The 26,759-nt window shown below is 40.2% G+C and overlaps 1 protein-coding gene and 1 pseudogene across 28 annotated transcripts in view; one reads left to right on the top strand and one right to left on the bottom strand.

Annotated features, from left to right (window-relative positions):
* The window catches only part of RABGAP1L (RAB GTPase activating protein 1 like), an 831,104-nt gene that overhangs the window by 596,331 nt on the left and 208,014 nt on the right, over positions 1-26,759 (top strand). The gene's annotated exons all lie outside the window — the stretch shown is intronic.
* On the bottom strand, positions 2,441-2,713 carry LOC107973455 (barrier-to-autointegration factor-like; annotated as a pseudogene).

Here is a 26,759-nt window from a genome sequence, read left to right as displayed (position 1 = left end):
ATAATATGTATTTGTTTATATCAAAATTAAAAACTTTGGAGAAGTTCAAATTGCTGGGTTTTTTTTTTCTTTTCTTTTCTTTTGTTTTTTGCTTTTTGAGACAGGGTCTTATTCTGCTCACTCTGTTGCCTAGGCTGGAGTATAGTGGCGTGGTGATAGCTTACTGCAGCCTCAAATTCCTGGGCTCAAGTGATCCTCCCTCCTCAGCCTCTTGAGGAGCTAGAATTACAGGTAGATGCCACCATGCCCAGCTAATTTTAAAAATTTTGTAGAGACCGGGGTCTCTCTATGTTGCTCAGGCTGGTCTCAAACTCCTGGACTCAAGCAGTCCTCCTGCCTTGGCCTCCCAAAGCACTGGGATTATAGGTGTGAGCCAATGAGCCTGGCCTTCAAAGTGCTTATGAATTGAGCCTAAGGAATTTTCAGTATAGCTACAGAGAGACTTCAGATTTCTCTGTATTATAAGCATTTCTTGTGATGAGGGGACAGAACTAACATTTCTTGAACATTTATACTCTGTGTTAAGTACTAACAGATTATCTCATTAACATACATTAAATGTCTAGGATTTATTTGTAGAATAGTAATGGTATTAGCCAGAGAAAACATCTAATTCTTCCCCCAGCCCCTAGTTGATAATTGAGAGATCAAAGCTCAAGATCACCTTAAGACTTTTGTCTCAGTAGTGGGAAAGTTGGATTTATAATTTTTTTGAATGGGATAGATATAGGATGAATTCTCTGTTGCTCAGTTAGGTTTTAAAGACACCTACTTTCTGAACGGGACCAACTTCTTTTTGGTTAGTAATAGCCTATCAGGTAGCTAAAAAGCTATGGACCTAAAAGAATGATTCACAATACTAGGCAGCATCATGAAATCATTTTGTGTCCAGTACGTAGGTCAGATATATTCCTCCAAATGTAATTTAGTTACTTATATGAAACATTAGGTAGTCATAGAATACATTCAATAGATTTAATAGACTGGAGATGATCAGTCAGAATTGTTCTTAGCACTTCATGTTGGGCACAGAAATTTTTCAGTCAGAATAGGTTTTTTGTTTGCTGTCCATGGTTAAAAGCAAATGACAGAGTGTTTTTCTCTGGCCTTCCCAAAGTATTATATGCTTATTTCGTGTCCTACATGTGTATGCAGACACTACAGAGATAAAGAAAGCCCAATCATAATCCTGTTCCCAGGGATAACCATAATAAAAACTTGGTATAAAACCTTTATCCCATGCTTTGGTCTATGATTATATAAGTATGCATTACCTACCTATACACATATGTATATATGTATGTATGTATATTTTTAATCTGAGTTTGAGATAAGATGGGAAAGTGGGAGAAAATCCAGAAGAACAGTGTGAAAGGATGCACATAAATTTATTTTCTTTCAAAAAATGCTGTTGAACAATACTCTTTTTCATTCAGTATGTCGTGAATATCTTTCCATGTCACTAAACACATGTAATGGTTAAAAGCATGTGGACATTGGAGTCAGACTACTTAAGCTCAGATTCATTCAAAACAATTTATCCAATGGTCTTAGGTAAATTACAATTTCTCCATTTTTTAAATGGGGGAATATTAGTAATACCAGTCTCATAAGATTGTTGTCAGAGTTTAATGAGTTAATATATGATTGATGCCTAGAACTCAGTACTACAGTGTACTGAGGTGCTATTGTTAGAGACAGAATTTCTCTTTTGACTGGTTTTTATCCTACTGTATGTGCCATAATTTATTTTGAGGCAGAGTCTGGTTCTGTTGCCCAGGCTGCAGAGCGGTGGCACAATCTTGGCTCACTGCAACCTCCGCCTCCTGGGGTGCAAGTGATTCTCCTGCCTCAGCCTCCTGAGTGGCTGGGATTACAAGTGCAAGCCACCAAGCCCTGCTAAATTTTGTATTTTTAGTAGAGACGGGGTTTCACCATGTTGGCCAGGCTGGTCTCGAACTCCTAACCTCAGGTGATCCACCTGCCTCAGCCTCCCAAAGTGTTGGGATTACAGGCATGAGCCACCGCACCCTGCCCTGTACCATATATATATATATATTTTTTTTTTTGAAAGCCACTGACTTTATTGATCTAAAAAACTTTACAAGGACAGTGACTTTTCTGCCAAAAAAGGAGCCAAATGGTATCAAACGGACTGAAATTGAGGGTGGGGGTGAGGGATGGGGCCAGGAATCCATTCAGGAAAGCTGGTGACTGTCCCCAGGGAAGTAGCAGGGGAAAAAGGAAGGCGGAGGCATGCAAGAGTGAGAATCCAAAAAAGTTAAAATGGTTAGGAGAGAAAACTCCCAAAAGACCCTGGAGTACATTGGAGGTGAGTAGGACAATAGCAGTCTTTTCCTTTGTTGAGGACAGGGGAGGAGTCCCTACTCGGTTGCAAACTCCGGATGAGGGCTGGGGATTGAGGGCTTCCCAGAAAGCATCACAAGAAGGTGTCACACCACTCTTGAAGGCATCCAAAGCAGTCCTGGGACTGCTTGGCGTTGGCACCACCAGTGTCCCTCAGCCATTCTCAGAAGAGGTCTTCATCTTTCTTTAGCACCAGAAACTGGCCAAGGACAACATAGGCCTTGTCAAAGCACCCTTCCTCCAGCTTCTTGTCCATAACTTCACCAATCCCGGCCAGGCTCCCTACTGGCTTTTCCCCCACGGACTCTGCCACAAAGTCTCGGTGCTTTTGCGAGGTTGTAATCATGTTCAGGTTTAATCGTCAGCTTCAGTTCCCATAATGTTTCCTCCTGCCGCCTGGCTGCTCCTGCCAATACCTCAAGCCACTAGAACTTTCCCCTGTACCACAATTTATTTAACCAATTTTATATTTAGTTTTTATGGACATTTGTTTCCAGAATTTCCTGTTAAATAAAACCGTAACAAATATCCTTAAACTTGCATCTTTGCATACTTATCTGATATCTCTGGGGTAAATTTCTAGAGATGGAATTGCTAGGTCAAACTGTAACCAAATTTTAATTTTGGATACATATTACAAAATTCTTCTCTGCTAGCAATGTGAGAGTACATTTTCCCATACTCTTCAAAAATTTCTAAACATTAAGCACTTTTATGGAAATCGAAAGCAAGTTATAAATATAAATATAATATATAAATATATTAAATATATAAATTTATATATTTATACATAAATATAATAAATATAAATGTAAAACAAAGCAATTTAAAAGTAATGATTTAGTAATTTTTTATTACTAAATCATATAAATAAAGCTCTTCAGCCAGCTTTGAAGACTCCAGTATTTTCTTTTTTGGGGAGAATATCCAGTTTCTTTAGGGAAGCAGTGGATCATGGCTAAATTCTAGAAGACTGGACCTTCTCTTAGTTTGGAGGGGCTTATATAAAAGTTCTGACACTTTAGGGGGCCAAGGTGGGTGAATTACCTGAGGTCAAGGGTTCGAGACCAGCCTGGCCAACATGACGAAACCCCGTCTCTACTAAAAATACAAAAAACGCCAGGCGTGGTGGTGGGCACCTGTAATCCCAGCTACTTGGGAGGCTGAGGCACAAGAATCGCTTGAACCCAGGAGGCAGAGGTTGCAGTGAGCCAAGATTGCACCATTGTACTCCAGCCTGAGTGACAGAGCGAGACTCCATCTCAAAAAAAAAAAAAAAAAAAAGTTCTGAAGTGTATCTTTGATGTTTTTGGCTTTTCAGCCCTTTCCAGTATGGTTTTTCCTTACCATTCCATTGAAGCTTTTTTAATATCTTACTTGATCCTTCAACAGTTGTCAAAACAGCATAATGACATACACAACGCTTCCTTTTTTTTCCCCTTCTTTTTTTATGTTTTGGAAACATCTTCTCTTGGTTTCTGTCCTTTCTTTTATCTCCCCCTCTGCTACTTCTGTCTTTTTTTTTCCTCACTCCTTTTTCCCCCTAGCCATTAGCTTGGAGTTCTACAGATCTCCAGCCTCTAGGAAGTCGCTTATTGCTTCTCCCTTGTTGATCTTATTCATTCCCCTGGTTTCATCTATAAATGTTTACTCTCATTTATTTTTATTTTTTTAATCCCTCACCGCCCTCCCACCCTTTCCCCTTCTGAGTCTCCAATGTCCATTTTCTACTTTGTATGCTTTTGCATACCCATAGCTTAGCTCTCACTTAGTGAGAACATTCGGTATTTGGTTTTCCATTCCTGAGTTACTTCACTTAGGATAATGGCCTCCTCTTTCAAGTTGCTACAAAAGACATTATTTCATTCTTTTTTATGGCTGAGTAGTATTCCATGGTGTATATATTAATATATCACATTTTCTCATCTACTCCTCAGGTGATGGGCACTTAGGTTGATGTTTACTCTCATTTATATTTAATCCAAACCCACATATTTGGCTGTGGACTGAACATGTCGGCTTGGATGTTTCACAGGCACATCAAAAGTCAAAACTGAAATAATGTGCCCTCCCAAATGTACTTTTCATCTAGTAACCTCCACTTCAGTAAGGACTCTACCCAGCTGCTCAAACCAGAAACCTAGAAGTTATCCTTAACTCTCTTCTTAATATCCCATATCAGTTCAGTCACCAAGTCCTGTGGATTCTACTTCTTGAAAATTTTTAGAATCTTCCCACTTTTCTCCTATTCTTACTTAGGTAGCTTTTAGGCCACCAAATTTTCCAGGAAGATGATGCCCTCCTGGATTATTGCAGGACCTCCTGTAGTAATAAATATTGGATACCTATGAAGTGCCAGGTACTGTTCTAGACATTGGAGATAAAGTAGTAACCAGGAAAGACCCTGCTTTCATGGAACTTGCATTCCAATGAGAGAAAGATAGTAATTAAACAAATAAATGAATATATATGTTAGTTCATTCTTGCATTGCTATAAAGAAACATTCGAGGCTGGGTAATTTATTTAAAAAAAAAAAAAAAAAAGAAGTTTCAGCCAGGTACATTGGCTCATGCCTGTAATCCCAGCACTTTGGGAGGCCAAGGTGGGCGGATCACTGGAGGTCAGGAGTCAGAGACCAGCCTGGCCAACATAGTGAAACCCTGTCTCTATTAAAAATATAAAAATTAGCCAGGCATGGTGGCGTGTGCCTGTAGTCCCAGCTACTCGGGAGGCTGAGGCAGGAGAATCTCTTGAACATGGGAGGCAGAGGTTGCAGTGAGCCGAAATCGCACCACTGCACTCCAGCCTGGGCAACAGAGTGAGACTCTGTCTCCAAAAAAAAAAAAGAAAAAAAAAAAAGGTTTTATTTTGGCTTACAGTTCAACAGGTTATACATGAAACATAGTACTGATATCTGCTTCTGGTGAGGGCCTCAGGAAGCTTACAATCATGGCAGAAAGCAAGGGGAGCTGTATATCACATGACAAGAGGAGAAGCAAGAGACAGAAGGGGGAGGTCCCAGACTCTTTTACAACAGCCAGATCTCACGTGAACTCACTGAGTGAGAACTAGCTCATTAGCAAGGGGATGGCAATAAGCCATTCATGAGGGATCTACACTCCCATGACCCAAACACCTCCCACTCGGCCCTACCTTCAACATTGGGGATTACACTTCAACATGAGATTTGGAGGGGACAAACATCCAAACCATATCAATATGATTAGTTTAGATCATGCTGAGGTTTATGAAAGAGGTAGGTTTGAGAAGATGGTGGCTTGGATTTGAGTGTTAGCAGTGGAACTGACAGAAGTGGGTGACTGCACTTTCCCTATATACTCTTGACCATTGTTGAGTCCGTTGCCACACTGCCAGTAGTCTTTTTAAAGCAGATTTTTTTTTTTTTTTTAGTTTGAATTTCAGGGGTACTTGTGTAGGTCTGTTATATAGATAAATTGTGTGTCATGGGGGTTTGGTATACAGATTATTTCTTCACCCAGGTGATAAGCATAGTACCCAATAGGTGGTTTTTGGATCCTCACCCTCCTCCACCCTCAAGTAGGCCCCATGTCTATTGTTCCCTTCTTTGTGTCCACGTGTACTCAATGTTTAGCTCCCACTTACAAGTGAGAGCACGTGGTATTTGGTTTTCTGTTCTGTGTTAGTTTGCTTCGGATGATGGCCTCCAGCTGCATCCATGCTGCTGCAAAGGACATGATCTCATTCTCCTTATGGATGCATAGTATTCTATGGTGTTTACCACATTTTATTTAACCAGTGTACTGTTGATGGGCATCTAGGTTGATTCCATGTCTTTGCTATTGTGAATAGTGCTGCGATGAACATACATGTGCATGTGTCTTTATGGTAGAACAGTTTATATTCCTTTGGGCATATACAAAGTAATGGGATGGCTGGGTCAAATGGTAATTCTGTTGTAAGTTCTTTGAGAAATTGCCAAACTGCTTTCCATGGTGGCTGAACTAATTTGTATTCCCACCAACAGTGTATAAGCATTCTCTTTACTCTTCACCCTCACCCAGCATCTGTTGTTTTTTGGCTTTTTAATACTATTAAAGCAGATTTTAGTCATTATTCAACAATATTTAGTAAACACCTATTTAGAGACAGATACTGTTCTATGTGCTTGAATAGAAATGAGTGAACTAAAGTAACAAAGCTACTTGCCTCTGTGGAAATTATTTTCTAGCAAGAGACTGTTGATAATTGTATTAGTTCATTTTCACACTGCTGATAAAGACATACACAAGACTGGGCAATTTATAAAAGAAAGAGGTTTAATGGACTTACAGTTCCACGTGGCTGGGCCAGGCCTCACAATCATGAAGGACAGCAAGGAGGAGCAAGTCACATCCAACATGGATGGCAGCAGACAAAGAGAGAGGGCTTGTGTAGGGAAACTCTTGTTTTTATTTATTTATTTTTTAATTTAAAAGTAAACTTTAATGTCAAAAATGCAAACTTGAGGAGGCCAGAAAGATCACACACAAGACTGCCACTTCACCCTTGGATGGTTGCACAGCATTCCGGCAGAGGCGCTCCTCACTTGCCAGACAGTGCGGGGGCCAGGGAGAGGCGCTCCTCACTTCCCAGAGGGTGGCACGGCCAGGCAGAGGCGCTCCTCAGTTTTCAGACGGTGCAGCCGCCAGGCAGAGGTGCTCCTCACTTCCCAGACAATGCAGGGGCCAGGGAGAGGCGCTGCTCACTTCCCAGCAGAGGCTCTCCTCACTTCCCAGATGGTGGGGCCGCCTAGCAGAGGCGCTCCTCATTTTTCAGATGGTGCGGCCGCCAGGCAGAGGCACTCCTCACTTCCCAGACGGAGACAGTGTGGGGGCTGGACAAGGGCCGAACAGAGGCGTTCCTCACTTCCCAGAAGGTGGAAACTCCCGTTTTTAAAACCATCAGATCTCATGAGACTATTCACTACCAGGAGAACAGCATGGGAAAGACCCACCACCATGATTCAATTACATTCCACCAAGTTCCTCCCACAACACATGGGAATTGTGGGAGTTAGAATTCAAGATGAGGTTTGGGTGGGGACACAGCCAAACCATATCAACAATAAACATAATAAATATATAAATATAGTATATTAGAAGTTATAGTATTATGGGGAAAAGGAAAAGTACTGCAGGGTGATGGGAGTTATGGGTAGGTTGCAATGTTAAATAGGGTAGTCAGGATAGGCCCCAACTAGAGGGTGAGATTTGGACAAAGACTGCAGGTAGTGAGGGGATGCTCTGTGCTGGGAGTGTGACTGAGTGTTGAGGGACAGATGGAAGCCAGCGAGACTGCAACAAGAGAGTGAGGGAAGGGCGGTAGGAGATGAGGTCAAAGAAGTAAATTTTTTCTTGCTTAAAGTCCTTTAAAGGCCTCCATTGCTCTTAGGATAAAGTTCACAATTTTGACACAGTCCACATAGTTTTTATGATCTGGCACAACTTACCTCTCCATCCTCAACTGCCCCTTCCCTCCCCTCATTTGCACTGTCTCAAGCCATAATGAACTTCTTTCAGGTTTTCCCAATAGACCAATCTGTCTTTCACTTAAGAGCCATCACATATACTGGTTTCCTCTGCCAGGAATGCTGTCTCCCTCTCTTCAATAAGCTAATTTCCATTTAGCTTTACTACGTTAGGAACTTTCTGTGCCTTCTGCAAACTTAGGCTAGACAGTGAAAACACAGGCTCCCTTTGTCTTCTAGGACATCTATTTGACAGTCCTTTGCACACCTGGGACTGATACCTGATTAAATGGTTGGTTGGTTGGTTGTTGTCTTCCTCATTGTAGTTAATCTCTATGTGGGGTCTGCCCACTAGTTTGCCTTTGTATTGGAGTTGCTGGCACATAGTAGGCACTTAAATATTTATTGACTACTGACTTAGAGTCAAATTGAGAAAGCATAGGTTTTCTTTTCCCTCACTTCCTCCTATGTGTATATGAATAAGAATTCTGCCAGGATAGCAGCTTTTTCAACCCAGGTCTCCTTTGCTTTTTTTTTTTTTTTTTAAGATAGATTCTAGCTCTGTTGCTCAGGCTGGAGTGCAGTGGCTCTATCTCAGCTCACTGGAACCTCCACCTCCCAGGTTTAAGAGGTTCTTGTGCCTCAGCCTCTGGAATAGCTGGGACTACAGGCATGCGCCGCCACACCTGGCTAATTTTTGTATTTTTGGTAGAGGCAGGCTTTCACCATGTGGGCCAGGCTGGTCTCAAACTCCTGGCCTAAAGTGATCCACCCGCCTTGGCCTCCCAAAGCGCTAGGATTACAGGCATGAGCCACCGTGCCTGGCCTCCTTTGCTTTTAAAAACCTTGAAATTAATTGCTCTTGTCCCCAGTATTTAGCTTCTCTCATTTTCATTATTGAGATATAATTTATGTGTCATAAAATTCCCTTTAAAAATGTACAATTAGTGGCTGGGTGTGGTGGCTCACGCCTGTAATCCCAGCACTTTGGGAGGCTGAGGTGGGTGGATCAGAGGTCAGGAGATCGAGACCATCCTGGCTAACACGGTGAAACCCCGTCTCTACTAAAAAACAAAAAATTAGCCAGGCGTGGTGGCAGGTGCCTGTAGTCCCAGCTATGCAGGAGGCTGAGGCAAGAGAATGGCGTGAACCCGGGAGGCAGAACTTGCAGTGAGCTGAGATCGTGCGACTGCACTCCAGCCTGGGCAACAGAACAAGACTCCGTCTCAAAAAAAAAAAAAAAAAAAAAGTACAATTAGTGGTTTGTAGGATTGTCACAAACTTGTGCACCCATCACCTTTATCTAATTCTAGAACATTCTTATCACCCCATAAGCATAGTAGCCACTTCCCATTTCCCCATCCTATCACCACCTGACAACTTCTAATCTGTTTTCTATCTCTCTAGATTTACCTATTCTGAACATTTCATATAAATGGGATCATATGATAAGTGGTCTTTTGTGACTGGCTTTTTTTCCTTAGCATAATGTTTTCAACGTTTATCCATGTCGTAGCATATATCAGTTCTTAATTCCTTTTTATTGCTAGATAATATTCCATTGTTCAAATGTACCACATTTTATTTATCCATTAATCAGTTAATAAACATTTCAGTTGTTTCCATTTTGACTGTTATGAATAATACTACTGTGAACATTTGTGTACAAGGTTTTGTGAACATATGCTTTCAGTTCTCTTGGTTATATGCCTAGGAACAGAATTCTTGGATCATATGGTAATTCTGTGTTTAACTTTTTAAGGAGCTGCCAAACAGTTTTCCAAAGCAGCTGCACCATTACATCCCCCGTGGCAACGTATAAGTATGTTGTAAGGCCTAAAATTAAAGCCCAATATGATGTGCTGCCTCAACATCTGGCAGAAATCAGGAAGGCCTCCAGTCACCTAAGTGCAAGGTCTCTTCCTTATTTTGCTCCTGTGGATAAGGTTTCCTAGCCAAACAACCCTCCTTAGCCAAAGGGTGAGGCGCTGTTCTTTTCTTTGATTTTGTTTTTTTAGGGCTGGGGTCTCACTCTGTTGCCCAGGTTGGAGTGCAGTGGCACAATCATAGCTCATTGCAACCTCCAATTCCTAGACTCAGTCCTTCTGCCTCAGCCTCCAAAGTAGCTGAGACTGTAGGCATGAGCCACTATACCCAGTGGCATTGTTCTTTCTTAGAGTAGCAAACTTCAGTTCCTTGCCAGCCTGTGTCATTATTCAGACAAGCCAATCACATCATCCCAGGGGAGCTAGGGGGCACCCCACTCTCTTGATACCATAAAGCTGCCTCCCACAGCCCCTGATTGTTCACTGTGTTTTAATCCAGCCCTTCCATGATGTTTTCCTCCCTTGGGGATGTGAATACCTGTTACTAATAAACTACTGTCAATCTCATCTGTCCGTGTCAGGTAAACTACTGTCAATCTCATCTGTCCGTGTCAATCTCATCTGTCCGTGTTTGACCATGGCTGCAACCGTAGGGCAGGAATTCCTCCCGTATTAGCAGGGTGAATAGGAGACAATCGAAACAATGAGGGTTTGATTCTTCTACATCCTTGCTAACACTTGTTATTGTCTACTTTATTTTTTATTATAGCCACCTTAGTGGGCATGAAGTGACATCTTGTTATGTTTTGATTTGCATTCTCCTGATGTAGGACATCTTTTCTAGTCTACAGCCATACCACCCTGAATGCGCCCGATCTCATCTGAACATATTTTCATGTGCTTATTGGCCATTTGTATATCTTTTTTGGAGAAATGGCTGTTCAGATCCTTTGCCCACTTTCTAATTGGGTTTCCTGCACTTTTACTGTTGAGTTGTAACAGATATATATTTTTTGAGTCAGGGTCTCATTCTGTTGCCCAGGCTGGAATGCAGTGGCATAATCATGGCTCACTGCAGTTTCAGACTCCTGGGCTCAAAGGATCCTCCTACATCAGACTCCCAAGTAGCTGTGACTACGTGTGTGCCACCATGTCCAGCAAAATTTTTTTTTTTTTAGAGACAGGGTCTTACTATGTTGCCCAGGCTGAGCTGTAACAGTTCTTTATATGTGCTGGGTATTGCCTCCCATTCTGTGGACTGTCTTTTCATTTTCTAGATAATGTCCTTTTAAACACAAACATTTTTAATTTTAATGAAGTCCAATTTATTTTTTCTTTAGTTGTTTGTGCATTTGGTGTCATATCTAAGGTCACGAAAATTTCTTCTTCTAAGGGTTTTATAATTGTAGCTTTTACATTTAGGACTTTGATGCATTTTGAGTTAATTTTTGTATATGGTGTAAGGCAGGGCATTATGGCTGAATCGTGTTTCCCCCTACCCCCAAAATTCATATGTTGAAGTCGTAACCCCTAGTTACTCAGACTGTGACAGTATTTGGAAATAGAATCTTTAAAGAGGTAATTAAGTTAAAATGAGCTCGTTAGGGTGGGCCCTAGTCCAATATAACTAGTATCCTTAAGAGGACATTGGGACACAGACATGTGTGGAGAGAAGATCATGCAAAGTCACAGGGAGAAGACAGCCATCTACAAGCCAAAGTGTGAGAAGAAACAAACCCTGCTGACACCTTGATCTTAGACTTCTAGCCTCCAGAACTGTGAGAAAATAAATCACTGTTGTTAAGCCACCCAGTCTGATTCCTTTTTATGACAGCCCTAGCATACCATACACTAGGGGTACACCTTCATCCTTTAGCACATGGCTATCTACTTGTCCCCATACCATTTGTTGAAAAGACTCTTCTTTCTCCTTTGGATGGTCTTGGCATCCTTGTCAAAAATCAGTTGACCATGGACAGTTTTATTTCTGGACTCTCTATTCCCTTATCTGTGTGTCTGTTCTTACACCAGTACCACAGTCTTGATTACTCTAGCTTTGTAATAAGTTTTGAGATAAGGAAGTGTGCATTCTCCAGTTTTGTTCTTCTCTTTCAAGATTGTTTTGGCTATTCCAGGTCCCTTGCATTTTCATATGAATTTTAGGATCAGTTTGTCAGTTTCTGCCAAAAAGGCAATAGGATTTTAATAGGGATTGCTTTGAATCTCTGTATCCATTGAGGAGTAATGCCATCTGAATGTAAACCAAAAATGAAATCCTAAGCCCCCTGACCATTCTTTTACCTCAGTCCCTTGACAAGGGCATCTCAGAGGTAACCTGAAAAAACAAATTCAGCCCATGATGGGGGAAGGTGGGAGTCTGAGATGCCTCATTATGCCATCTTCCCTTTTGGAATCACCAATAGAACAGACTTGTTAAGTCTGTTAAACATTTACAATCTATTCTCTCCAAGCCTGCTATCTGGAGGCTTCACCTGCATGATAAAACCATGGTATCCACAACCCCTTATCTTAACCCAGACATTCCTAAGTGTTTAGACAACAACTTAACTTTTTCAACCAATTGCCAATAAGAAAATCTTTGAATCTACCTGTGACCCGGAAGCCCCCACTTCCCCGTTGTTTCACCTTTCTGGACCAAACCAATGTACATCTTCCATGTATTTGATTGATGTCTCATGTCTTCCTAAAATGTATAAAACTAAGCTGCTCTCCGACCACCTTGGGCACATGTTTTCATGATCTGAGGGCTGTGTCATGGGCCATTGGTCATTTATATTTGGCTCAGCATAAACCTCTTCAAATATTTTACAGAGCTTGACTCTTCATCGACATTAACAATATTGAGACTTTTGATCCATGAACATGAGGTTTTTTCACATTTATTTAGGTCTTATTTAATTTTTTTTGATGATACTTTGTGGTTTTTAGCATACAAAAGTCTTAAAGCACTTGAAAAAATTTAATTCTAACTTTTATTCTGCTTGATGCTATTGTGAATTGAATTGTTTGTTAATTTCATTTTCACTGCGTCCTCATTACTGGTATACAAAAATAGAACTGACTTTCCTTTTTTTTTTTTTGAGACGGAGTCTCACCCTGTCACCCAGGCTGTAGTGCAGTGGCGCAATCTCGGCTCACTGCAAGCTCCGCCTCCCGGGTTAAATAGAACCAACTTATCTATATTGATCTTATAACCTGCAACCTTGTTGAACTCATTTTCAGCTTTAATATTCATGTATGTGTATTGTGTGTTTCCCAAGATTTTTGAAATACAAGATGTCATTGTATTAGTATGTTTTCATGCAGCTAATAAAGACATACCCGAGACTGGGCAATTTACAAAAAAAGGGGTTTATTGGACTTACAGTTCCATGTGGCTGGGGAGGCCTCACAATCATGCCTGAAGGTGAAAGGCACATCTCACGCGGCTGTGGCAAGAGAGAGAATAAGAGCAAAGTGAAACAAGTTTCCCCTTATTAAAACATCAGATTTCGTGAGACTTATTCACTACCACAGGAACAGTATGGAGGAAACCACCCCCATGATTCGGTTATCTCCACCTGGTCCCTCCCACAACACATGGGAATTATGCGAGTACAATTCAAGATGAGATTTGGGTGGGGACACAAAGCCAAATTGTATCAGTCATCTTGTAGACATATTTTTACTTCTTCCTTTCTGATTTGGATGCATTTTCTTTCTTTTTCTTGTCTAATTCCTCTGACTAAAACCTCCAGTACTGGCAGAATAGGTAACTAGGCAGACATGAACAGGACAGGAGAGGGCCCTCCTCCCCAGGAATGTCAGGTGACCATCAGGTAATGGTCATGCAGTTCTTAAACTATCTAACATAATGGTTGTAGCTTGCGCCAGGGAAAGGCTGTCTCCCAATAGATAGAAACCACCTGAAGCTGGTGATCAGCAGCTTCTTAATAAGATCTCAGGATTTTGCGAGTAGGCTCAAGCATGCCCACCAGGAGGCAAACTGGTGGAGTTTAACAGGTATATGACCCTCCTCTGGGAACACCAGTCAACTGGTAAGGGAAAAATACCTCAAATGAACATGCACACAACTTCAGTAAACACACTGTACATGCGGCCCCACCCCAGGGCTGGCAGGCCACTGTGCATGTGGACAGCCCGCCCCAAGGGAAGAATCAGGGGAGAAGAAACACAAACCCTGGAATCATGCCAATGTATAAAACCCAAGTCAAGGGTCAGATAGTATACTTGAATCTCTCAAGTTGCCTGCTTGGCTCACTTCCAAGAATACTTTACTTCCTTTCATTCCTGCTCTAAAAGTTTTTAATAAATTCTCACTCCTGCTCAAAAACTTGCCTTAATCTCTCACTCTGCCTTATGCCCTCTTGGACAAATTCTTTTTATTGAGGAGGCAAGAATTGAGTTGCTGCAGACCTGTACAGATTCACTGCTAACAGTACAATGTTGAATGGAAGTGGCAAGAGTAATTATCTTTGTCTTGTTCCTGATCTCTTTTACCCTCTATCAGAAAAGTTTTTTTTTTCCTTAGAACTTCATTTCTGGATTACTACTGTCACCACCATTGTCACTGTAACCACCTGACAGGTGCTTCCTGCCCACTGCACAAACAAAATCAATTCATGGAGCATTGCAGTAAAGAAAGAGGTTAATTGATATGAGGACAGCCACACTTTGCAGGTGATGGAATTATTACTCAAATCAATCTCATTGAAGGTTAGGGATTTTCCCAAGGTAGTTTGGAAGAAGGGGTGGAGGTGGCTAGACAATGGATACTTGCTGCTGATTGGTTGGGGGCACAATCATAGGGGTATGGAAAACGGTCATCTTGTGCGCTGAGTTGCTTCTGGGTGGGGCCACAGGAGCAGTTGGTGGGTCCAGGTGGAGCCATTGGTGTCATGCAAAAAACCTGAAAAGATATCCCAAAAGGCCAATCTTAGGTTCTATAATAGTGATGTTATCTACAGGAGTAATTGGGAAAGTTGCATATCTTGTGACCTCTAGAATAATGGCTGACAATCATGTCCACACCATAGAAGAATTCAAGCTCCTCTATCCCCCTAGCCTGGTGGTCTCTCATTAGCTTTACAAGGTCGGTTGAGTTTTGGGGAAAGGCTATTATCATTTAAACTATAAACTAAATGTTTCCCAAAGTTAGCTTGGCTTAAGCCCAGGAATAATGAATGGCAGCTTGAAGGCTAAAGCCAGGAGGGGAGTTGGCTAGATGAGATCAAAAAGTTAGCCGGGCATGGTGGTGGGCGCCTGTAGTCCCAGCGACTCCAGAGGCTGAGCCAGGAGAATGGTGTGAACCCGGGAGGCAGAGCTTGCAGTGAGCCGAGATCGCGCCACTGCACTCCAGCCTGGGCGACAGAGCAAGACTCCGTCTCAAAAAAAAAAGAAAGAAAAGCAAAAGACCTTGAAACTGGAAAATGGATTTCAGTTCTCCCTAGTCTTTGATGTACCAACTTGGGTTAAAAGTTCTTGTTTCTGTGTTTGAAGATAGTGACTTAAGGAAGAACTGAAGTTGGGAATGTAGTTTCTGTAGTTAATATTCATGTTACAAAAATAGAAGTCTAAACACCTGAAAAAAAGAATGAAACAACTCATAAACTTTTTTTTTGGATTTGCAATGATTTTGTACATTCCATTAGTTTTGTAACTTTCATAAAGGAATGCCTATTGTCCTGTTGGTGGCAGTAAAACACCACTCCTGGAAATGGAAATGGAATATAATGATGCAGCACTTTGAATTCTGTGACATTGACATTCCTTTATTTCAGTTTCCTCTACCAACATCATTTGTTACTTGAATATTTCATTTGTTTGTTTTTAACTTTCTCTAGTGCATCTTCAGTTTGATGATAGGTTAGTTTCAAGATGCTATCTAGTAAATGCTAAAACAAACCAACAAACACAAATACTGGGCTTCTAATTAGGATACTCAAGGAATTTTAAAGTTTTAAAGTTTCAGAAATAATACATTTTATGAAATAGGGATCTGTATCAGGAAAAAATGTATATCATCACAGTACCATGCACATATTATATAATACCTTAAATTTGTTGAAGCAATTTCTCATTACTTATTTCTCATGAAACAATCCAAAATATCAAGAAGGGAAGACAGTTGAATAAACACACCATTTCCAAGTAGTCAGTGATTAAATTGAACTTAATGTACCCTAAGAAATACAAGCTCCCTTGACAGAGAACAAACAGAACAAAAAAATCCAGTTTCCTCCTTGTTCTATTTTTGTGAGCAAAATAAGTACTCATTTAAGCTTCCATCCCTTTTACTTAAAAATCCCTCTCTGTCTTCATCCTCTTCTGCTTTGCTCTTGTCTTTAATGAAGGTCTGTTCTGCCCCCATTCCAAGGCTAACTTCCTCACTATGTCCTTGATCCCATCTTTCCTGTCTCTCTTTGGAGAAGCCTGTGATGGTTAGTTAGTTCACTTATTCAACAGATATTCACTATTGACAGTCCCTGGGTTAGATGTCAGGGGATACAGAGATGACATTCTGTGTCCTGAAGTTGTCACATCTAATAGGGGAGGCACACAGACATAAGAATTCAGTGTGATTGATCCTGGGGTTTAAAAGGGATCTTTGGGAGCCTAAAGGCAGAATGCCAAATTCATTCTGGGAAACTAGTAAACATTTTCCAAAGGTGGCATCTAACCTGAGAATAGGACATGAGGGTGAGAGTGAACAGCATGTAGAAGAGGAATGAGGAAGAATGGCTGAGGCAAGTCCTTTGCCATGGCACATTTGAGGGGGATGCGCAGGATACGATTCTGAGGGGCTTTAATTACATTTCTGCCATCAATTTATTGTGGAATTTTAATCAAATCATCTAACCTTTTAACACTTAATTTCCTAACTTATAAAATAAAGAGACAGGGAAGCATGCTCTAAATTTGTCATGCCAACTGTGTCAATCTATGCTATAGGTGTGTGTATATGTGTGTATGTTTGTATGTCTTATATAACCATTTCAGTCCTTTAATGAGTAGATAAGAATCTTTGTATAATTTGCATGTTTGTTGTTTAAGTGCTTGGCTAAATTTATCTTTGCCTCTTTTACAAAAAAAAAGTGTTTACAGAACAATATAATAAAATTAGGAGCAAAGGAATATTTTATTTGTTATACTTCAAGATGAATACCACCAAAATGTTTTCATTTCAACTTAAAAATCTCTTTATAACCATACTTGAATATAAACAACCCATTTGTTCTACATTAGTGAAATGTTAGTATGTGTATTTTCTAGCACTCACACCTCTGCACTGTGATCATTCTATCAGGTATTTCTAGATATCCAAGCAATGTGTTGGATCGATGTAAAAAAAATCTGACAGCTACCATCAATAACAATATAATTGTGTAGCATTTAAACAGTTTGTAATGAGCTCTCAAATGCATTTTTTAAATGTTTAATAAATAAAATTAATAGTAAGACACCTATCATTTATTGAGCACTTAAAATGTATCTGATGCTGTGCTAAGCACTTTAAAACTAATCTTCACGGCCGGGCACATTGGCCCACGCCTATAATCCCAGCACTTTGGAAGGCCGAGGCAGGTGGATCATGAGGTCAGAAGTTCAAGACCAGCCTGGCCAAGATGGTGAAACCCCATCTCTACTAAAAATACAAAAAATTAGCCGGGCCTGGTGGTGGGCGCCTGTAATCCCAGCTACTCGGGAGGCTGAGGCAAAGAATTGCTTGAAGCCGGGAGGCAGAGGTTGCAGTGAGCTGAGATCACGCCACTGCACTACAGCCTGGACGACAGAGTCAGACTGTCTCAAACAACAACAACAACAACAACAACAACAACCAAAAAAACAACTAATCTTCACTACCTTTAATTTTGTTTATTGTAGTATAATATACGTAACATAAAATGTACAATTTTGGTCAGGCGCAGTGGCTCAGGCCTGTAATCCCAGCACTTTGGGAGGCCAAGGTGGGTGGATCACCTGAGGTCAGGAGTTTGAGATCACCCTGGCCAACATGGAGAAACCCCATTTCTACTAAAAATACAAAATTAGCGGGTGTTGTGGCGCATGCCTGGCTACTCAGGAGACTGAGATGGGAGAATCGCTTGAACCCGGGAGGCGGAGCTTGTGGTGAGTTGAGATCGCACCACTGCACTCCAGCCTGGGCAACAGAGCAAGACTCCATCTCAAAGAAAAAAAAAAAAAAAGTACAGTTTTAACCATTCCTAAGTACACAGTTCAGTGACATTAGGTAAATTGACATTGTTGTGCAACTATCACCACCATCCATCTCCAGATCTTTTTTTCATCTTGCAAAACTGAAACTCTGCACCTGTTAAATAGTAACTCCCCATTCCTTTCTCCCCTTAGCCCCTGGCAGTCACCATTCTGCTTTCTGTCTCTATGAATTTGGCTACTCTAGGTACCTCATGTAAGTGGAATTATATCGTATTTGTCTTATCTCTGGCATATTTCACTTAGCATAGTGTATGACCCTTAATTTTTTTACTGACGTTAATTAAAAGAAATCCTAATTTTAACAATAATTCTATTACTGTTAATATTGTATTACTATTTTATCAGTGATTCTATTACTATTAATACTGTATTGACTTGTTGGTATGAATCAATATGCTCATTTTACAGATTAGGAAACTAAGACTTATAAAAAGTTAAAAAACTTGGTTAAAGTCATTCAGTTAGGCAAATGACATACCACAGTCACAACTAGGCCTGTCTTACTACAGAGGCAGTGTTCTTAACTTCTAAGCTATGGGGTGTGTGTGTGTGTGTGTGTGTGTGTGTGTGTGTGTGTGTGTGTTTATTTTAAACCTTACAATTGCTCTGTGAACAAGAGATTATATCCTACTTGATACTCAAAGCCCAGGCATGGCGACATATGCCTGTAATCCTAGCTACTTGGAAGGCTAAGGTGGAAAGATCACTTGAGCCCATGAGTGCAAGACTAACCTGAACAACATAGTGAGACCCGTTATCTAAAAAGTAATAAACAAATAAATAAATAAAAGCCAGGTGGCTCTCACTAAAAATTCCATGCCTTTTTACGTTATACAGCAGGAGACCCTTAAATTATAGTGAAATCAGTCTCCATTCCACAAATCTATGTTGACATCATACTATGAGTGAAAACAGGTTTTTTAATTCAAGTTGTTTGAATTAAGCATATTCTATTGTATGTTCAAAGATAGTTGTCCCAATTAAAAAATGTCCTTGGTTGAATAGGATAGAAGCAGAGCCAGAGCAACCAAGAGCCATTGCTATATGAACAAATAATTGAATTTAGGCTAATGAAAATGAACTCACTGTCAAAAATCATCATGAAATTAAAATATTCTCTGCTCTTGACTGGCTGGAATAATATTTGATTCCTGAGTTCTGCCTTTCCACTTATTCTGTCATAATCTTTGAGATATATGAAGTCATCCCTGAATACTGTTTAATGCTCTGGTTAAACTCCATTTCACTCTGACCAATCAGAGTATGTGAGCTGATCATAAGGAGCTATTATCAAGAGACTTGTCAGAGGATTCACTGCCCAATATGTTTTTATGACCCTTTTTATCTGTAAGAGTTGCTGGTATTGCTTTTTAGAATGAAATAGACTAATTTTGTCCATTACAGTGTTGATAGTTTGATAACTCACTGTGGGAATCAATTGATCTTATCAGAATAATATAACCAGTAGAGGAAATGTAACTGAAGCATATACAGTTTTATTTAATATATTGTTTATGCAGTGAGAAAAGGCTGAAATATGCTCCTTTTGCTAGAAATGTAATAACTAAAACGCCCATAGCCTTGATCTTTTTTATCTTTTATTGCTTTTCCTTGACTAAGAGAATTTGGTTTTGGTAAAGCTAAATGAATTTAGAATAAAGTCATTTATTTGTGTCATACGTAAGCTTGATTAAGAAGGTTTTTATGGCCAAGAGCCATGGCTCATGCCTGTAATCCCAGCACTTTGAGAAGCTGAGGCAGGAGGATCACATGAGTCTTGGAGTTCAAAACCAGCCTGGGCAACATAGTGAGATCTTGTCTCTACAAAAAATAAAAATAAAAAAAAAATAGCAAGGCATAGTGGCCTGGCATTGCACTCCAGTGATCACACCATTGCACTCCAGCCCTGGGTGACAGAGTGAGATCCTGTCTCAAAAAAACAAAGGAAAATTTTTTTTTTTTCTATTTAGAAAGAGAGTGCATAAAAGAGAAACCATAGGCAGGGACAGTACCTCATGCCTGTAATCTCAGCACTTTGGCAGGGCAAGGCAAGCGGATCGCTTGAGTCTAGGAGTTTGAGAGAAGCCTGGGCAACATAGAGAGACCTCATCTCTCCAAAAAATACAAAAATTAGCCAGGCACGATGGCACGTGCCTGTAGTCTCAGTTATTTGGGAGGCTGAGATGGGAGGATCACTTGGGCCTGAGGGATTGAGGCTGCAGTGAGCCATGATTGTGCATTGCACTCCAGTATGGGCAACAGAGCAAGACCCTGTCTCAGAAAAAGAAACCATAAAAAGTATAATGGCTTGAAAAAGATGGTGTATTTCTCCCACAGATATTAATCTAGAGAGAAAATGACTGGCCCCAAAAGGCAGATAGCTCAGTTACATAAGATCACTCAAGGACTCAGGTTCTATAATGAATTTGTTCAATTATCTCTTAGGATGTTGTCCTCATGTACATGGTTAAAGTCAGACACATCTTTCAATTCAGAGGAAGAGGGAAATTTCAAGCAAAAGTGGAGGGAAGGCAATTTCCTTTTAAGCAAATAGTGAGGAAGTTGCATACATCACTTTTATTCACATTCCATTGACAAAAATTTTGTCCATGGCCACACTTAGCTGCCAGGGAACTAGGAAATAATTGTCTGAAACTCAGCAGCCATGTGCCGTGTTAAAATTATTATATTTATGGAACCAGGAGGAAACTTTTTTTTTTTTTTGAGACTGAGTTTCGTTCTTGTTGCCCAGGCTGGAGTGCAATGGTGTGATCTCAGTTCACTACAACCTCCACCTCCCAGGTTCAAGAGATTCTCCTGCCTCAGCGTCGCGGGTAGCTGGGATTACAGGCAGACACCACCACGCCTGGCTAATTTTGTGTTTTTAGTAGAGACGGGGTTTCACCATGTTGGTCAGGCTGGTCTCGAACTCCCGACCTCAGGAGATCTGCCCACCTTGGCCTCCCAAAGTGCTGGGATTACAGACGTGAGCCACTGTGCCTGGCCAGGAGAAAACTTTTTAAGATAACAATCAGCAGTCTATATAGTCTACCCTACTGACCTTTCAGTGTCTGTGATTACCTTTATTCTCACACATAGACACTCCCTCTCTCCCAAGGGAGACATTCCAAGGCTCCCTTGGATTACTTCATCTGCTCAAAGTCAAGAATACCCGGATGGTGCACATTCCTGATTTTCAGGTCTGTGATGGTCCCTCACAGTTCACTAATGTGTTTTCTGTTCATCTCACATCCAGTATACAAAAGTGGTAGGAAAAATATAACTGCAATAAAAGCTGTCATTCAGAAGATGGAAGAATGGGGAACATGTCACAGTCAGTCCGTAGGAATTTCCAAGATTCTTGCTATTTCAGTAGAGGAGATTTCTTGGTTAGCTTGTGTAGCTGTCCCCTGGTTCTAATTTCTAAGAACTACACCATTTTCCATTGTCCTCCGTGGCCATATCTAAAGTTGGTGTTAGAGGCCAGGCACGGTGGCTCACATCTGTAATCCCAGCACTTTGGGAGGCCAAGGCAGGCAGATAACTTGAGATCACGAATTCAAGATCAGCCTGGCCAACATGGTGAAACCCCTTCTCTACTAAAAGTATAAAAAAAAATTAGCTGGGTGTGGTGGCAGGCACTTGTAATCCCAGCTACTCGGGAGGCTGAGGCAGGAGAATCGCTTGAACCCCAGTGGGTGGAGGTTGCAGTGGGCTGAGATTACACCACTGCACTCCAGCCTGGACAAAACAATGAGACTTCATCTCAAAAAATAAAAAAAAAAATAATAAAGTTGGTATTAGAGAATAGTACATCCTCCTAGGGAGCTGCACACTTTCAAAAACTTGCTACTTGTGGAGATTTGGAAGCCCAAGGGTTGTGTTAGTGATCAAACAAATGACTCTTTTTTAGGCCAATTTTGATTTCTTTTGGGAAATAATTCTCTGAATACTTTTGTCGACTTGTGGTCTTTTTGCTTCCATTCAGTTCCTTCTGAGTAAACAGGTCTAAAGATTTCTTCTAGACATAGTTCCTAAATCTTCTCATTTATTTGTTTACCTGTTTGCATTTAATGGCCCATCCTTTTTCCCTCCATTTTAATGGTGGTTACCCTGAGGCTAGCTAAAATCACAAACTTGAGTCAGAAGGCAATACCGTTAATTTGATCTTTGCCTGTTAGCTGGCTGTATGTTTTGGCTGAGAAGTCTTAATGAGAGGTACTTAGGAAAAATGTAGAGCCTTTTAAATCCTTCTGTTTGGGGACAAGTAGTTTGATTTTCTAATCCTGTATCCTTAAATTACTGTACTTAATCAGTTTAGATTGTAGACCACGTTCTCTGAAGTGACAGGTATTATAGGCACACAGTCTGCCTTCCAAGTTATCAAAGGCAGTAGTTTTACTAAATATTGTGACATGACATAAAAAGGATCATTAGTTTTCCAGACTGCAATATTGGTTTTTTCACCTTGATCTTTACTCAGCCACAAAGCCAAGAAACATATTTGACATTTTAAGTTTTTATTTTGGCAGTATATCAATTCTGGTTACCTATCCCAAAATATAATACCTTAAATAAGAATTTTTTTTCTTTTTATGTGATGGTATGTGGAGATAGCACATGGTCCAGACCTTTATGCATCTCAGCTCCATGAGATCATTCACAGACTTGTGTTCTTTTCATCCTGTTGTTCTGCAGCAGTATTTCTCATGCTCAGAACTATTGGCATTTTGGGGCAGTTAATTCTTTGTTATAGGTGGCTGTCATGTGCATTACAGGATGTTCAACAGTACCCCTCATCTCTACAGGATGCCCATAGGACATGCTCAGTTGAGACAAACAACATCTGCAGACATTGCCCAATGTTCTCCTGGGGGCAAAATCACCCCTGGTTGAGCATCATTGCTTTATAGTTGCCTAGGATCTCATCGTCATCTGCATGATCAAAGCAGATTTTGATCCATAATGAAGAGAAAAATCAATCATTCGAAATCACTCTAGATTTTATAATTGGCAGACAAAAACATTAATACTGTAACTTTATTCCATATGTTCAAAAAAATAAGTAAAGAAATGCAAGATATTTAAAAAGAACCAAATTAAACTTTAAGAGATAAAAATTACAATGTCTGATAGAACTAAGAAATATATTGAATAGGATGAAGGGCAGATGGGACATTGCAGAAGAAAAGATTAGTGAACTTGAAAACATAGCAATTGAAACTATTCAAAATTCAATACAAAGAAAAAGCAAATTTTAAAAAAGGCAGAAAGGAGCATCAGTGAGCTGTGAAATCCTTCAAAAGGCCTAATGAATGTGTAATTGGAGGACCTGAAGGAAAGGATGGGAGTGAATGGTGGGCAAAAAGCACTTGAAGAAATAATGGCTGATATTTTTCCAAATTTGATGAAAATTTTTCCAAATTTGATGAAAATTATAGACCCAAGAAGTTTAGTGAATTCCAAGCAAAAGAAATATGAAGAAAACTACATCAAGGCGTGTTATGATGAAATTGCTCAAAACCAGTGATAAAGGTAAAATCTTAAAAAGCATCCAAAGGAAAAAAGATAATATGTGTAAAGAAACAAAGAAAAGTATATCAGCAGATTTCTCCTTAGAAACAGTGCCAGCAATAAGACAGTGGGACCACATGTTAAAAATACTAAGCAAAACAAAACAAATGCAAAAATGTCTCTCAAAAACTAAGATGAAATGCTTTTATAGACATACAAAAGCTAAAAGAATTCATCACTAGGAGATCTGGATTACTGAAAATGTTAAAGGAAGTCCTAAGGAAGAAGCAAAATAATACTTCACAGAAATATGAATCTGCTCTATGCAAAAGAATTGGGGAGCATGGCAAATGGTACCTATGTGGGTAAAAATGTAATAAGAGTACAATTCTGTATTCTTCAGGTCCTTTCTTTGCTTATCACTTTGGTGGGTTTCTCTTCCTCTGTAGCTTTCAACAATAAGTCCTTGAACCTTCTGCATTTTTTTTTTTAAGTCAGAGTCTCACACTGTCACCCAGGCTGGAGTGTAATGGCGTGATCTCAGCTCACTGCAATCTCTGCCTCCTGGGTTCAAGCGATTCTCCTGCCTCAGCCTCCCGAGTAGCTGGAATTACAGGTGCCCGCCACCATGCCTGGCTAATTTTTTGTATTTTTAGTAGAGATGGGGTTTCACTATGTTGGCCAGGCTTGTCTCAAACTCCTGACCTTGTGATCCACCCACCTTAGCCTCCCAAAGTGCTGGGATTACAGGAGTGAGCCACTGCACCCGGCCACCTTCTGCATTTTTATATTGCATTATTGCCTTTGGAGAAGTCGTAAATACACTTTTCAAAAAAAGTAATTTCTAATTTTTGTCCTAACCCAACTTCCAATTTAATAACTGTAGTGATTCTATATAAAATCTTCAGTGGGCCAGGCAACTTGTGTACAGCACAACTTCAGGGATACCATTCCCATAGACTATGATTGCACATCTGTACATCATGTTTCTGATTATAACACTGCATTCACCTTTTCACTCTCCCATCAAAAGTATTTGAGTTGAACTCGAGTACTGTTTCCTAAAAACATCTTTATCTCATATATCATCTCCCCTTTTCTTTGTATAATACTGAGCCTTCCTAGCCCTTATGTTGTGGCTTAAACCCCACCTTCTTTAAAGGATGGTTCTAAACTCTTTCTGCCCAAAATGAACACCTACTGTGATTATACCATGTGTCATCCATTATGACACCAAAATGCCATCTTGTTGTTATTTAGATGTTTTGTATGTGTATGTCTTGTCTTGAATTCTTCAATTAAACTGTTTATTTTTTAAAGACAGTGTGAGGCTGTTTATCCCCTAGGAGAGCAAGTGAAGTTCTGCATGTTCAGCAAGCATCCCTAATTCCAGAATTGATGCATAAAGTAGCAAAAGGCCAAAGGATTATTAACCTTATGTTTTTTCCAGTTGTTCTATTTAAGCAAACTACACCCCATCTAAAACAAGGTTTGAAGTAGTTTGGACTTTTCCCTAAAGATTTGATTTCTGCTTGGTTTTGAAGTTTTGTATTAGAAAGAAATCATACTAACCCTTACTTCATTTGATTAATATTTGTTAATTGTTTATATGGTAAATACAGGTCTCTTCACATAGATTATGTATACTGAACTCCTTTCTTTTGAATACAAAAGCCCCATATTTCCCAAATTTAGTTTTTATTTAAACAATCATATCCTGGATCACCTGAGGTCAGGAGTTTGAGACCAGCCTGACCAACATGGTGAAACTCCATCTCTACTAAAAATACAAAAATTAGCTTGGTGTGGTGGGAGGCACCTGTAAAACCAGCTACTTGGGAGGCTGAGGCAGGAGAATTGCTTGAGCCCAGGAGGGGGAGATTGCAGTGAGCCGAGATAGTGCCACTGCATTCCAGCCTGGGAAACAAGAGTGAAACTCCATCTCACAATAAATAAATAAATAAATAAATTAATTAATTAAATAAGCCCTAATTAAAATTTCCCTCAGTATTACCAGTGTTGGGTATGGCCTTACATTGTTTCCATCCTGCTTTTCCCATATTTAATAGGCCCTCACTGACTCCTGAATATTGAAAATTGAGTTCAAATACATAGTTTATTCCTCGAAATCCTCCCTCCATACTCTGCTCAGATGGATGATTCCAACCTCACCATGGATCTCTGCTCTACCTAAACTGGAAGTGGACTCAAGATTAGCCACACATACCTTACGCTTGCCTGCTTTCTGTCTGGGAATAGGCTTCCTCCAGCCTTCCTAAATCTCATGTTTTTCAAGTCTAGCTCCTATCTAACCCCTGATCATCAGTTACCTTCCTCTATTTTTACATTATCATCCTAAATAGAGATAACTCACAGGGAATACTGTTGTATTATAGTTTACTTGCTAAAGTACATGCTTTTGATATGTATATATTTTTTATTATACTTTAAGTTCTAGGGTACATGTGCACAACATGGAGGTTTGTTACATATGTATACATGTGCCATGTTGGTGTGCTGCACCCATTAACTCGTCATTTACATTAGGTATATCTCCTAATGCTATCCCTCCCCCCACCCCCCAACAGTCCCCGGTGTGTGATGTTCCCCTTCTTGTGTCCAAGTGTTCTCATTGTTCAATTCCCACCTGTGAGTGAGAACATGCGGTGTTTGGTTTTTTGTTCTTGCGATAGTTTGCTGAGAATGATGGTTTCCAGCTTCATCCATGTCCCTACAAAGGACATGAACTCATCCTTTTTATGGCTGCATAGTATTCCATGGTGTATATGTGCCACATTTTCTTAATGCAGTCTATCATTGTTGGACATTTGGGTTGGTTCCAAGTCTTTGCTATTGTGAGTAGTACCGCAATAAACATACATGTGCATGTATCCTTATAGCAGCATGATTTATATTCCTTTGGGTATATACCCAGTAATGGGATGGCTGGGTCAAATGGTATTTCTAGTTCTAGATCCCTGAGGAATCGCCACACTGACTTCCACAATGGTTGAACTAGTTTACAGTCCCACCAACACTGTAAAAGTGTTCCTCTTTCTCCACATCCTCTCCAGCACCTGTTGTTTCCTGACTTTTTAATGATTGCCATTCTAACTGGTGTGAGATGATATCTCATTGTGGTTTTGATTTGTATTTCTCTGATGGCCAGTGATGATGAGCATTTTTTCATGTGTCTGTTGGCTACATAAATGTCTTCTTTTGAGAAGTGTCTGTTCATATCCTTCACCCACTTTTTGATGGGGCTGTTTTTTTCTTGTAAATTTGTTTGAGTTCTTTGTAGATT

The sequence above is a fragment of the Pan troglodytes genome, chromosome 1 (genome assembly GCF_028858775.2).
Source record: "Pan troglodytes isolate AG18354 chromosome 1, NHGRI_mPanTro3-v2.0_pri, whole genome shotgun sequence".
Lineage (NCBI taxonomy): Eukaryota > Metazoa > Chordata > Mammalia > Primates > Hominidae > Pan > Pan troglodytes.
Note: the sequence above shows the minus strand (reverse complement) of the source record. Positions and strands in the feature narration are given on the sequence as shown.